Genomic DNA, 12,791 nt, shown 5'->3' on the forward strand with positions numbered 1-12,791 from the left:
TTGCGGGAAAAGAGGTAAACGAGGCGCGCTGGGGAGCTGAGCCTGGCCGACCTCATCAGAGCGCGGGGAGCTGGAGGCGCAGTGGCTGCGGCTCCGGCCTCAGAGCCTGCGGCGTCCAAGTGGCCAGAGCTGCGCTGGGAGGCGGAGGGAGGAGGGAGGGGAGCCGAGGTGGAGGGCGGGGGGGGGGGGGGGAGGAGGAGGAGGAGGGAGCGGCGAGTCCGGTCCGGGTTTTGCCAGCAGCCCCCGGGCAGCGTTCAGAGCTCCTGCCCGGGCGGGCGCGCGGCGGCGGCGGCAGAGGCGGCGGAGCCTGAGCTGGGATGTAGAGGCGGCAGCACTGGCGGCAGCAGAGGCGGCGGCGGCGGCGAGAGCAGGCGCCCGAGCCCAGCAAGAAGAGCGGCCGAACCTTGCCCCCCGAAGCCGGGCCCCGCGTCCTAGCCCTGCCCAGTCCGCGCCCAGCCATGCGCGCCGCCTGCTGAGTCCGGGCGCCTCACGCTGCGCCCTCCGCCCGCCGCGCCGCGCTCCGCTCGGGGGTGATTAGTTGCTTTTTGTTGTTTTTTAATTTGGGCCGCGGGGAGGGGGAGGAGGGGCAGGTGCTGCAGGCTCCCCCCCCTCCCCGCCTCGGGCCAGCCGCGGCGGCGTGACTCCGGATCCGGACCCGAGCACGGCGGGCGGCGCGGCTGAAGCGGAGCGCGCGGTGGCGGCGGTGCCCAGAGCGGAGCGCAGCTCCCCGCCCCGCCCCTCCCCCTCGGCCTCACGGCGGCGGCGGCGGTGACGGCTAGGACGACTCAGAGCCGGTAGGTGTCGGGCCACGGCCCTCCCCCGACCCCCCCGGAGGCCGGCCCCCTCCCCTTCCCCGCCTACCTCCCTCTCCTCCCCCGGGGCCCGATGCGCGGCCGGGGCCGGAGTTCGCTGCAAGTCGGCGGAAAGTTTGGCGGCGCGGGCTCCCCCGAAGTTCAGGTGCGGAGAGCCAGGGACGGGGAAGGAGGGGTCCTTGTTGGGAGGGGCGGGGGACGCCCGCAGCCTCAGCCTCCGGAGCTCCGGAGACTGGGAGTCTACGCTCCGGTGATCGCTCGGTGGCCGCTGCTGTACCCAAGCCTCCCCAAGCCGCAGTCGGCTCGGTCTCAGATCACTGAGTTCAGACAAAAAGAGGGGTTTTAGGATCGGGGACTGCGGGTTGAGCGCCGTAGATTGGGACTGGGGCACTCTTTGCGGGGTACCGTCTCCTCCCCAAGTACTCGAGCTGTAAGGCGCTAGGGTGGCGGGAGCCCGGGTCCTCACATCTCGGTGTTGGGCGGGCGCTCCGCCTGCGGGGGCGGCTGATTGGAGATCCCCGGCGCGCACTCCCCCCATCAGACCCCATTCGCAGCCCAATGTTTTGGCGACGGTAACTGCTCTGAGTGCCCTGGACCACGCGTGGCTGAGTCTCCCCCTCCACTTGGAGGGGGCAACGACCACTTCTACATTTTTCCCTCCGGCTCTTCGCCCCCGCTGCCCGCTGGTTGCCTGGCGGGCTGATCAAGTTTGACCTTTTTTTCCCATCAAACTATCACGGCCCCCCTCCACACGCCCCGCGGCCTCTCTCTCCTTTCCTCCTCAGCCTTGGGGGGTCTTTCAGGCTGTCTCCCGAGCCCCGTGTAGCCAAACAGCGTGGAAAGCCCGGGAGGGAGAATGGGGTGTTCCTCTAGCTGCGGAGCTGTGGGAAGCGGGTGTCCCAGGCGTCCTCCTCGCGGCTCTGGCCTCACATTTACCCATGAAGTTCGGCCCCGATTCCCCTCTTCCCCCTGGGTTCCCCAGAGCGAGGGGCCGAACCGCCGCGAGAAGAATGTGTTAATTTTCTTGCTGGGGGAAGTTGTCCTCGCCCAGAATGGGCTGCTTTCCGGCGGGGAGCGCGGGGTGCGCCTGGCTTTGTTTATTTGTAGGATCGACCGAAAGTGAGTGACTCCAGTTTTTAAATGGGGGGCCGCCTCCGGGACCTGTCAGAAGAGCCTGAGGCGCCCAATGAGGGAGCAAGATCGCATTTTTTTTTTTCCCTTCAGGAGTCGGAAGGGGTGCGCAGAGTTGGGCTAGTGCCATGGGCTGCAAGGAGGCACCGGCAGATTGGGGGTGGGGGTGGGGGGTCTGTACAGACTCATCCGGAAAGACCCACTCTCTCCTCTTGTCTCTCGCGACAGGGGCTCTGTAGGCTTCGCAGCCACTGTCTACTTTGCCCCCTGGACCCTGGGTGGTCTGAGAGTCGCGTCTTCGGATTTGGGGGGCTGCAGGAGGTGGTCCGGCGAGCCAACCTCTAGACCTCCGCCTTTCCCCGCGCGGCGGGCGCTGTTGCGAGCGCTAGGTTTTGTGGCCGGCTCTGCTCCCCCACCCCACCCCCGCCTGCATTTGCGCAGGAAGCGCCAGGGAGGGGGGCATGTGTGATCGTTCGGCCCTCGCCCCCGCCCGAGCCGCCCCAGGGCGGCCAGCAAACAGAGTCCCTTTCAAGTTTTCCGCTGGGGCCGCCTGGCGGGGGCTGCGTGCGCGGTCGCTGCGGACTTGTTTGGAGCGCTATTTGAACGCCCGGCGCCACCTCAGCTGCCCTGGCCCGCGGGGGCGGGGGTGTCTGTCAGTGCAACTGAGAGCATTTAAATTAGACGTTTTTAGGGGGCATACTGGCCTCAGCTTGCCCTGATCGCCCTCCCGAAAGAACGCGGTACCCTGGGTTCCAACGGCCATGGGAAACCCAGGAACTGGGACCCGGAGCCTCCCAAACCCCTTTTTGAAGCGATGCGGAGAGACTGAGGCCAGCATTACCTACAACTGCGTAGTGTTGATTTAGCAGTTTCCCTGGATGAGACTCAAGCAAGAGCTGTGGAAGGGGGGGTAGTGGCCCGCTCTGCAGCTGTCACCCCCCTCCCAGAACGGAAATTGTTCTCTCCTTGGGGGTGGGGAGAGGGGTGATTTTTGCCCTGGGAAGAGGTGGGAACAGCTGAGGGAGGTTGGTCTCTGAGTCCAGCCCTCGAGATCTTGGTAGAAGCTCCTACCTCCCACCCCCCAATCCTGGCCAGGGCTGAAGCCTAATGGGAAGCCCCTAACCAGCCTTGCATCTCCCTCCCCCATGCCACCTCTTTCCAAGGTGAGGGCAGAGGTTCCTCTGCAGAAGACAGACCCTTGGCTGCCTGGCTGGCAGGCTGGCTGGCTGGCTGGCTGTCGTTGGCGCCTTATTTATGTGTGTGTATTTGGGACCGGCTGTTTTCTCGGCTCAGCAGGTGACCCTGGCCCGGGCCTCCTATCTCTCCCCCGACAGAGCCTGTTGACTTACCCGTGGGCCAGCGGCCTTGTCTATATCACGTGAGGCCTGGAATGTCCACCCGGCTGGGCTGGGCTGGGCTGGGTGGGGGAAGGGAGGGGAGGATTCTGCATTCAGGGCCCAGGCCAGCACAGGCCTATGTTCTGTGGGCTCCCACTGTGACCCCCAATTCGTGCTGCCTCTTTCCAGCTTTTTGCCTGCCTCCTACCCATTTGGCAAATGTGAAACTGAGTCTCATAGGAGAGTGGGGGTGGGAATTAAATACCCCACCTTCTCTAGGACCCCACCTATTTATTATGGGAGGGTAGGATGGAGATGGGGGTCACCTTGGGGGGTCAGCTGACTTTCCAGGGTATGAGATAGGGTGGAGGAATGGGGGATACTGATAAACCAGACCTAAGCCTGCTTTCCTAGAGCCCCTGTCTGGAGGGATGACCAGGAAGTCAGAATTCCCCAAGTGTGGTGCTCTGGAGCGTGCCTTAATTGACCAAGGATGGGGCAGGACTCACTCATTCTTGTTACTGTTAGTACCCACTCTATATGTAATTCACTTGTTCATTCATTGGCCCTATGTGTGTTTATTGAACACCTACTGTGTGTCAGGCCCCACCCTTCTGGCGGTGCAGAAATGACCATTGACTCCGCCCCTGCTCTGGAGGCAGGCCCAGGGTGGAAGCTCCGCCCTTTCCCTGCCTCCTGGGGGCCCTGATTGGGGCTTTTCCATTTTTTTCTTTTCTGAGGCTCTCCCTCTCTTATCCTCATCACCTGGTCTGGTCTCAGTCTATCCCCCTAGCCTGTATGTGTGTGTGTGAAGTGTCCTTGATTAAGTGTATTAATAGTTAAACTCTCACTCATAGCTGGAACGCACCAGACCACAAAAAGCCTCCCCAGTTACTCACGCGCTACTGCCCAACAAGAATATCCCACTCAAGTTTTTTTTTTTGTTTTTGTTTTGTTTTTCCTTTCTCTTACTTCCCCTTTTATTCCCCCCGACTGGTAGCCCACCTCCCAGGCTGCAGGCAATGAGAAAGAACTGCCCCCCTCAAAGACCCAGGAATCGCTAACCATTCCACCTGCCCCCCTAAAGCCAAAGCGGACAGCTGCTAGATGAGGTTGTGTGGGTTTAGTCTGTTGGCCTGGGATGTGGGAATCTGGGCAGTGTGTGTGCTTATGACTCAGGACATGTATATTTGTGAACCTGTGTGTTGAATGTGTGTCTGTCTTGGGGTGTGGGGGTCTGAGCATGTGTATCTGTGAATCTAGGAGTTGCGTGTGTCTGCATTGCATATGTACATGGGTATGAATCTGAGCGTGTATATCTGAAGTTGGATTTGTCCCTGTAAATCGGGAATATGTATATTCTGAGTTCTTTATGCTTAAAATTTTGTAGAGTGTATGTTCGTGTTTTGTGTATATCTGTGTTTTGTATAATCTGGGAGTGTCTGGCGCTCCCTGAGTGGTGTATCTGAATTAGGAAAGTGTGTGTGAACCAGGGAGTGGGCATGTCTGAGCTGTGCGGGCAGTGGTCTGTGTCCGTCTTTGGTAGCTGGTGTCTGTGTTCTTTTCTCTCTGTCACTGTTTGCCAGTCTGTCTTTCTGAGTTTCTCCCTCCCTGGTTGAGACCCTGAGTGTGATTGTGTGTAACATCGAACCTTTCCCACCTGGTCCTTCCCCTCCCCTGCCCTCTCTGGCAGTAACTGGGCAGCCTCCCCGTCTGCCTGCCTGCTGGGAGTTTTGGAAGCTGTGGAGGGAGACAGGCTGGGGCCAGGGTGACAGCGCGTATCCACGGCGATGGCAGCCTGTGATTACGGGAATAAAAGGATTTTAAGGTCATGGGTGTATTTTTTTTGTTTGTTTTGATTTGAATCCCCCCCCCCCCCCCCCGCTTTGGTAGAGCTGGTGGCAGCAAAGGGCCAGAGCTCTGTGTCTGCTGGTTGGGAGTCTGTCCCCGTGCAAGTGAACGTGGATATGCGGGGCTTTCCTGGGCACATGAACACATGTGTACATGCATGAGCAGAACCTGTTAGAGTGTGTTTTCTACCTGCCTGCTCCCTGTGTGAGAGTCCACAGGGCTCTTTCTGGGATAGAATTCCCAGGAAAACTTGAATCCGGGTGTTACATGGAGTTGAACCCTGTAGTCCTCTGTGTGCTGTGTCCCCAGTCCCCGTCTGCCATCCTCCTCCACCCTCCTAGTGGGGTGTCTCTGGCCAGAGACTGGCTAGGCCCAGTCACCTGGGCCAGGCCACATCTCAGGGTGTCAGTGCCCCTGGCCCCGCTCCAGCCCCTGTAATTGCATTCTGCCGCCTAATCCCCCGCCAGCTCAATTAGATCGCAAATTCTTCTTCATTTCCTGCCTCTGATGCTGGCCTCCCTCTGGGCCTGAAGGGCCTGGAAGGGAGGGAGGGAATCCTGCCCCCCCCCCTTCCGCCAACACTAGGGGCTCTTGGGAAGGTGAGATTAGTTCCTGGCATACTGGCCCTGTGGTGCAGGTTGGAACCCTGGGGGCCAATTGGGCAGGCTCTGCTGTCCCTTTTAGGACTAGCCTTAGTATCCCCACACTGGGGGAGGGGGTTTGTGTTATCTGGTACCCAGGCTCTAGGTAAAGCAGGCAGGTCACTCTGGCCAGGCCCCTGGGCAGTGCCCTCACTCCCAGCTCCCACAGTTCTCTTGTTCCCAGAGCAGTTGCTGGCCGTCCTCTAGCACAGCAATTGTGACCTTGTTTTTGACTTTTTCATGGTGTCAATAGGACCACTGAATTCCCCTCTACTGGGTCCTCCTAACTCCCTCCCTTTACCTCACCCAGACAGGTGTGTTTGAGCACCGGCTGTAGAGTCAGACCTGGCTCCAAATCCTGACCATGTATGTCACTGTCTAGCTGAATGTATGACCTTTGGGCGAGCTGTGTTCTCTCTGTGATCTTCCCTTATCCCTGAAATGGGTTAATAAGAGTGCCTGCTCCATAAGGCTGTTTCAGATGGACACAGGGATGGTTATGCAGTGTCCATCACCAGTGGCTAACCCATAGTCAGCATTCAATAAAAGTTGGCTTTTATGGTGACAAGGACTTCGTGTCCCCCAGTGAAAAGGAAGAAAAGAGCATGTGGCTCACACTTAGTGTTTCTGTCTCCATTCTGCTAATCATCAGGTGTGCGTCCTTGGGTGTATCACTCTGCCTCTCTGAGTTTCTCTTCCCCATCTGTAAAATGGGACTGATAATAGCCCTGACCTCACAGGGCCATGGGAGTGTTGTCTGCATGCAGGTGCTTGGTCCCAGCCGCCCCAGCAGGTTTTCAGTGTATTACTTGCCTTCTTTCTTTCCTGGGTGGGGTGGGGCTGGTGGGGTGGGGCTGGTGAAGACACAGGCTCAGGGACAAGGGGACTGACTGACCAAGGTCATGAGGCTGGTAATGGGGCTTGGGTGGGGTGGGGGAGCTAAGGGATGACCTGATGGCTTGCTTGCTTGTTTACCGTCTCAGCTGAGCTTTGAGGCATGGCCTTCCCTCCCCGCTGGTCTCTGTGGAAAGTGGTGGCTTGGCTGATTTTTTCCGGAAAGGAGAAGCTGGAAGTCTACCCCCTCCTTCCCCAGGAGGCACTGTGGCAGTGGCCATGCTGACAGGCCTCCTGGCCTTCTTGCTAGGGTGGCTGGCAGCTTTGGAAGGCTGGCTGCGCACAGATCAGCCAGAGAGAAAAGGGAACTGCAAAGGTCCCCTGCCACCACTAATCCCCACGGCCCCTCCCACTCTCAGCCTGTCCTCTTTATGGGTGGAAAGACAGAAAGGAGCCACAGCAGGAGAAAAGCTGGGGAGACTGGCTCTGCTGGAAGTGGTGGAGAGGGACTGGCTGTTGGGGGGGTGGGCAGAGGCAGGGTCCCCGTATCTCCCTGACTAGTCTCCGTATTTCTATGACCTCTGTCACTCATTGGCCTAGGCTCTTTAATATTTCATGGCCCTTAGAGCCGGCCCCCTACCCCAGTCCACAGGCCCCCTTTGTCTGCCTGCCGCTGAATTGCTGAATTACTGACCCGAGGCTGCCTCTGCCTTCCTCCAACTGGCCCTGACATCTTCCCTGTCCCTCCTGACCTGTCTGTGTGACACCTCTACTTGTCATACCCTCCATCTCTCATACCCATTCTCTCACATCTCTGACCATCTCTTTGCCCTTTTCCTCCATTTTCCTCTTTTGTTGGCCTCCTCCTTCCCAACGGAACAGAGAGGAACAGAAACCGTGGCAACTGGTCCGCCTGCCTGCCCCCCTCCTGGGTCCACCCCTTCCTGCCCCCTCCTCCCAGCTGTGCTGGCCGTGAGAGCTGGTTTTATTTATTTTTCTGTTTGTTTGGGAAGAGGGCAGTGGCAGTTCTGGGCCCTGGCTGCTGTGCTCTGCCTAGAGCAGCGGGCAGGCCGGCCGTGCTGGCCTCCCAGGAATGTGGCCGGGACGCCCCGCGCTATATTTACTCCCCTCCAGCTGCTGGCCCCAGCAGGGCAGAGCCAGGCCTGCCTGGTGGCCCCAGGGGAGCCCGATACCCACCCTCCCCTGTCCAGCAGACCCCCACATAGTCCTTGGGCCCCCTGTTCCCTCCCTTCCCTGTGACCTCTTCTGACCTCCTCGGACCTGCCCAGCCTGCCAGCAGGAGCACTCTGTGTGGTGCCAGTACAGGCATATAGTGTAGGCTCTAGGGCCTGATTTGTGTGGGGTAGCACCTGGTGGCCCCCACCCCCCACCCAGGGGCCTAGCCTAGGCCTGTAATCTGGTGGCCAGAACTATGTAAAGCATCCTTCCGGGCCTCTCCCCACCGGGCCTGGTCCTTGCTCTTGCCACATCCCCTTCAGCTCTGCTGTGATCCCTGGCAGCGCTGGGGTTGGGGCAGGGCGGGGGCTGGGCGGGGGCCTCACCCAGCAGAGCAGCTGTGTTCCCTGTACTGCTGTCCCACTCCCACATAACTTGCCCTCTGCTGGACCTCCCAGGTCCCACATGTGCACACTTAAGTGTTTGCACATACATGTGCAATATGCATGAGCACATGCTAGATTGTACCTTCCATGGAGGTAGGGCCATGCCTCCTGTCATTGACTCCCTCATTCATCAGATGCTTATGGGATTCTTTGAGCCTGCTCCTTGCCAGCTTTGCAATGGGATGTGGCAGTGATTCCTTCCTGTACCCCCGGTGCCTGGCACCAGCCAAGTGTTTGAAGAGCTCTAACAGCTGCTCTAATCAATTGCTGTCCCCCGATTATTACAATAATGATAATAATAAATAGTAATAAGTTGTTGTAACAATGGCAGTGGCTAACTGGCACTGTTTCTAGCCTTCGCTTTCTTTAATTCTCACAGTAGCCCAGTGAGTTGGGTGCTGTTAGCATCCCCATATACAGATGAGGAAACTGGGACTGGAGAGTTTGTGACGTGCGCCAGGACTTGCAACTGACAAGTGAGATGAAGTCCTGGCAGAGCCCTTTCCTGGCTGTGAACACCATGAGGACATCCATCGTGCAGGTTTTCCCTGCACCTTCCACAGTGCCTGGCACACAGCAGGAACTCCCCAAATGATTGTTGACTACAGACTTTACTCTCTTTCCTTCTTGAGGCCCCCATACCCCTGTCAAGGTTCCTGGCATGTGGTGGGGAGATGGGCTGATTAACCAGTTGGGTGAATGAAAGAATGAATTAATGAATGACCAGATGATTAGCTATGGGAATGAGTGGGACGGGGGGTGGGGGGGTGTGCTTGTGATCAGACTGGTATGTAGAAATCCACTGTTTCTGTAGAGGAGCCTAGGAAGTGAGGTGGGGGACAGGGCTGAGACATGTGGCCAGAGACCGAAAGGTTGCTCGGGTTGAGCCCTCGAGGCAGGTCACATCATCTCCTTGGACCTCAGTTTTTCCATCTATGGAATAGGCTTGGGAGCCTTGCCCTGGCTAGCTGCCAGCTGGCCTAGGCTGGGGCTGGCCTGGGTGCCTGAGAGGTGAGGGGAATGGTGGAAAGGAGGAAGCAGTGGGTGGTGAAGACAGGAAGATGAAGCGTGGAGCTTAGCTTGGAACCTGAGAAGCAGAGAGACCAGCCCTGACCTGACGCCCGTCCTCCCTCTGAGCTGCAGGGTGGGGGTGCAGGCTCACAAACCTTTAGCTACCCACTTTTGCTCTTGTGAGGGCTGAGCTTCCTGACATCTGTGGCATCGATGGCTGTGGTGCCCTGAGGAGCTGGCCTGTCCTGCAGGACTAGACCAGCTCTTCCCAGCACTGCCCCCCCCACCCCAGTCTCACGTCCAGTTCCTGTTGACCCTGGTGGGAGAGATCCAGCGCCTCACTTCCCCCAAAGCTAGATGGGAAATTGATTAGCTAGACCCATAGCAGGAAATGAGGGTGGACTTGGCCCCCTTTCTTCCTGGAGTGTCAGATCTTGGTGGCCTAGAATTTTTAGTCATAGGAGTCTAGAATTATAGAATACTTGGAGCAGAGGGATTCTCAAGTCAGGATTCCTATGCCTTTGGGATTCTAGAATCGCAGAACCATGGGTTTTACTGCTGGAGCGAGTGTGAATGGTCATGTTTCAATCATGTTCGACGCCAGGGGACATTGAGGATCTGAGGGGAGGGGCCTCCTTGTGGTACCCTCAGGTGACATGAGTACATACCTGAGACAGAAACCCAGTTCTACCACTGGTCTACTGCTCTTTGGTGATTTAGTCGGCGTGGGAGTGGGTTCTGTGGGCCGAGTGAGGCAGCAAGGGGATGTGGCTGGCCTGCAGGCACAGGAGGGGTCCTCTCGGGGTACCCGCCTGCCCAATGCCCACGCTTCCTGAGGCACCAGTATAAGGAGGAAATGCAGGCTGTTGGTTCCAGCGACAGCCGGCAGGGCCGGGCTGCTTCCCAGCTCCCCCTCTGATTCACGATCGCCTGCAGCTCCCCCCTCCCCTGGGGGCCTCAGCAGCCCCATCTGTGCAATGGGGAGAGGAGGCTCTACTCCATAGTCTAGTATCACAAAGACAAACAATTGGGATATTTTTCAAGACTGTTGTCACGCTGTGGGAGTGTTGAGAGCGTAGTCCGGAATAGCCAGCTGGACATTTGGACCCAAAGGACTGAGAAAAGCCCTGCTTGGAGTCCGCCTAATGCCTCCAGTAGCCTAGGAGAGCTGAATTGGTTGCTGGGGCAAAAAGTGTGGTGGAGGGTAAATGGATAGAGAAGGGACCTAGTCAGAGTCTCCTTCAGGAAGAGAGAGCAGTGGATGGGAGGTCTAGCTCTCTGGGCTCTCCTGACCACAATGTACCCATCTGTAAAATGGAGGGTGTTATTTCATGAGGTGATTCATTCATGGTCTACTCTGCGCCTGGATATATGTACTGGGTACTGTGGATACTGGGAATGTTGAAGCAAGTGGCAGAGTGGTAAGTCAGGAAGGGGGGCTCCTTGGCTGCAGACATGAGGTCGGAGTGTGATTTAGCTGAAGGAGTGGCTCTGGGAGAAGGAATGAGGTGGGGGCAGATAAGAAGCTGGTCAGTCAGGCATTGTCCAGCAGAAAATCCCAGCCGTTCTCAGGAAGTGTTTCCTCTACTGGTGTCCTGGAAGGGAGGCAAGGCACACAGGAAGGAGGGTAGCTGGTGGCCAACAAGGCCCCCCAGCCAGTCTAAGGGGAGACATCCCAGGCCTGGCACCTGGGCAGGCGTGCCCCTCACACCGGGGCAGGGTAGGGACGTACCCCTTACTCCCACGCTCTGAGGCTGAAATGAGGGTTGGGGCTGGGGTTCCAGGAGGGTCCAGGCCAGAGTCCAGATTTCAGAGCCTTCCCCAGGGGCCTCATGGTGCCCCTGCCCTGTCCTGAGCTGCCGCTGAGGGGGTGGCAGATGCTGTTTCATCGGCAGGGGCGAGTGGGAGGCCGCCGGAAGGTCCTCCTGGGAGGTTCCGGGGGGCAGCGGGGGCGTCAGCAGCTGCCTCCCAGCCAGAGCTGGCTCACAGTAGCCTCCCAGGTCCCTCGGTCCCCCCGGCCTGGGGGCCTGGGCTGGTGCTTCGGAATTGAGACTGGTCCCTCCTGCCTTTGCTCCCCCCACTGCCCACCAAGCTTCGTGGTTCTGGCCCCCTCCCTTCTCTGGCCGCGCGTCTGCAGAGCCCCCCGGGGAAGGCAGGGGAGGAGGAGGCACAGCGGGCTCAGAACAGCGGGTGCCCATGCAGCCAAGTATTTGCACGAGCTGTCAGAGACAGACAGGCATGTGGGGAATTTGGTGCGTGTGGGGCTGGGGGAAGCAGCCGGGTGGGTGGGCAAGCGGGAGGTGGGGAGCTGGGCTGCCTCCCCCGCCTGTTGAACCCTGCAGAGACCACCATTCTCCCAGCCCAGACCAGAAGGTATATATCCCTTCTTGCCTGTACCAGTACAGTATGGGGAGTGGGGCTATGACCCTGGCTGGGGTCTGATGACATTGGGGACAGGAGTGCCCCGTTGAGGGCTGGAGCCTGGGAGAGGCTGTCTGTCAGAGTATGGAGCCAGGCAGGAATCCGGGTTGTGCCCGACTGTGGCGTCCAGGAAATAGCAGCTGTCTTGCTCCCGTGTCCCCCCAACCCCCACCCCAAGCCTGGCACAACTTGTTTCCTGGCCAGGGTCTGACTGGGGCAGATTGGAGGAGCCTGGTATTGCCCAGCTTGGGCAAGGAACAGGCAGGGTGGAGAGGGCCATGTTTATAAGCCTAAAGGTACTTGGGCTGTTGGGGAGGGCCTCCCCCAGTTATTATTTTGCTGAAGCAGGTTGTAGTCACTTTGGACGAGGGAACCTCAGTCCTTATCTCCCTGGACAAAGACCCCAATTTAGTTACCTTTGTGGTCTGCTTTCCAGTAGTGCCTGTTAGGCAGGTCGGGGCCTAGAACTGAGGAATACTTGGTGTTTCGTAGCTGAGAGCCCAGAGAGGGGAAACACTGGCCCAAGGTCACACAGTGGACTCCCCAGCCTTCTTCCTACCCTCATGTGGGTGGAGCCAATGGGAAGAGGTGAACATTGGGGGTTTGTCGGGGTGGGGGGCTATATTTAGTCAGTCCTGCAGAGCCAGAGGGCCCCTGGGAGCAGCTGTTGGTGGTGGGGGTGCAGACAGAGGCCTGGAGCTGCATTTAGTCTGGACAGAAATATCCTCCCCCCACCCACCCACCCACTGCCTGGGCGGCCAGGCTGCGGGCTTGTCCCCTGAGGGGCAGCTTGCCTGGGCCTGGCGGCCGTCGGGACAGGCAAGATGACCCGATAGGCTTTTCCCAGCTCAGGTTTCGATGAAACAGGAACCGGAGCCGCAGCCTGGGCTGTGGGGGCCAGGGCAGCCGGAGCCTGGGGGGCCAGGGCTGCCTCCAACCCCCCCCCCCCCAACTCCCCCTCTTCTCCCCATGATGCAGCCTCCTCTTCTCAGAGGCCTGGGGAAGCAGCAAGTTATTTATCAAGCCAGCCTCCCTGCCGCGTCTGCCTGCGCACCCCCCACCTCTTGTAGTGGCGGCCATGAGCCCAGCAGAGCAGGGTGAGCTGGGCAGGCGGGCGGCGGGATGAGCTCA

General features: G+C 59.0%; 1 protein-coding gene across 2 annotated transcripts in view; it reads left to right on the forward strand.

The window, feature by feature from the left end:
- Window positions 1-232: 232 nt before the first annotated feature.
- Window positions 233-12,791, forward strand: part of CXXC5 (CXXC finger protein 5) — a 33,608-nt gene continuing 21,049 nt past the window's right edge. The window contains exon 1 of one of the 2 annotated variants that reach the window (XM_033096107.1): window positions 233-794. The gene's annotated coding sequence lies outside the window, so the exon portion shown is untranslated. Of the gene's footprint in view, window positions 795-827; window positions 958-12,791 lie in introns of those variants that run through there. The other variant, XM_033096108.1, reaches the window with a different exon arrangement.

This window comes from Rhinolophus ferrumequinum, chromosome 24, assembly GCF_004115265.2.
Source record: "Rhinolophus ferrumequinum isolate MPI-CBG mRhiFer1 chromosome 24, mRhiFer1_v1.p, whole genome shotgun sequence".
Taxonomy (NCBI): Eukaryota; Metazoa; Chordata; class Mammalia; order Chiroptera; family Rhinolophidae; genus Rhinolophus; species Rhinolophus ferrumequinum.